Source organism: Fulmarus glacialis, unplaced genomic scaffold (genome assembly GCF_000690835.1).
Source record: "Fulmarus glacialis isolate BGI_N327 unplaced genomic scaffold, ASM69083v1 scaffold43337, whole genome shotgun sequence".
NCBI classification, from domain to species: Eukaryota; Metazoa; Chordata; class Aves; order Procellariiformes; family Procellariidae; genus Fulmarus; species Fulmarus glacialis.
Window position 1 is genome coordinate 29,681 of NW_009223342.1, and position 1,812 is coordinate 31,492.

Sequence of the window (1,812 nt, forward strand, 5' to 3'; positions counted from 1 at the left end):
GTAAGAGCAGAGTGCTTGCTTTCAAAATACAAAAATGAAAATAAATGGGAAGATGATAGTTAAAACAGTGATTCCATGTTGTGTCTGAGTTCTGTGCTCATATAATTGCTAGAGACCCTTTTAATAGCTGAATACATTTTTATTGCTGTTATTTTTAAGCAAATAACTAATTTTTCAAGTGGTTCAATGTGGGCATGTTCACCTTTCCAGACTCATTTCAGGGGCCATTAAAGCCTAATGGACCCATCTTACAAAACTCTACATGAAAATTACAATTGTGTGGGAAACTTAAGCTAAATTATGCTTTTCAGAACACGAGCCAATCCTTCCCATCCTACAGAAAGATCAACCGAGGTGGTTCTTTTTAATCCCCGAGAGACAGATCTTTGATTCCCAGCACATCATGCACATATTGCCTTCACTCATCATGAATTTTTGTGAAGTCCTTCTCTCTTTTTTTCTTTCTCTTTTCCTTGCTGAAGCCTCAGTTGAGCTTTCTTCTGGTCCTAACCGAGAGTACAGTTACAGAAGTGATATCAGATGCGCAAGGAATACACAGCCAGATTCTGACTTCATTACACTAAGCAGAAGACAAATTTGGGGGGGAATAAGGGACAGGATAAGAGGTGCTGGTGCCTCCATGACCACCATGTAGACTTTCAGCCATGCATGTCCCATGTCTGCAAAACCATAAAGAGAAATCAGGGCAAATCCAGAGTTCAGTAACAATTCAGCATCTCCAGAATCCACGGAGAGAGATGTTGATTCAGTGTAGTTACTCTGGATTTACAGTGATGTAGCTGAGTCAAGAATCCGGCCACTTATCTTTACATAAAGGCTGCAGGGTGTAATTATTTGCATCATGAAGTGTGTTTATTGCTGTTCTAAAAAACATTCATATTATTTTAGACACCACTAAAGAACATTTGTGTTTAATCTTGTTTCAGTGTGTATTTATTCCCCATGAAAATGTAATTCATGGCAGACGGTTTGAGCTCATCAGTAAGGAAAACAGTCCTCACTGCACAATAGAACTGGGACCGAGTCTGGTGCCGGGTGTTAAAGCTGGCCAACGCTTCCCGTTATATTGCAATTTTATTGTTTGTTTGGGGGGGAGGTTAAATGGAAGGCAGCTTGGCTAATACTAAGTTTTTGCAGCATTTTCCTGTTTCTGGTGTGAGCTTCATCTCGACCTAAAAATAATACTCCTTCACAACATCTCTGAGAAGCAGGGTGAAAATAATTTTGGTTTGCTGATATATTTTTTTTAAACCTGAGCAATCTCTTCCCTCTGTCCTGGAGCTGGGGCTTAATGCTTTGCAAAGGGCTAGTCTCAGTGTCAGTGCTTCTGCGCTACTCCTGTCTAAATGTCACCCGTTTATAGAAGCGGAAATGTTGCATTTCATGCATGCTCTGTAATATCTCTGCAGTTTAGCTGTTAAATGTCTGAGTAGCCTGTCCTCCCAAAGCATGCTCAGCATTTCTGGAGCCGTAGTGACAAGACTTCTCAGGGCAACTCAACGTACTGCACTGCGGTGCAGAGGGGCTGGGAATGAACTTTCCTTATCGTTGCTGCTCTGCAGCAAAGCAGCACCAGAACCTCAGAGAGCAGCATGTTTCTGTCGTGCTCTTTGTCTTGCCATGTTAGCACAGGACTCAGGTTCATCCTTAAGGTTCACATTTTCCTCTCTCCCTCTCCAACACGATCTTCTTATCCAGCCTGGCTGACTTGCTGCTCCCTCTTTTAACCTGGTCTTGAGGCTTCTTGAGTACCTGGAAGGTGGTTTCATCTAATGTCCCAGTCTGCAGAGG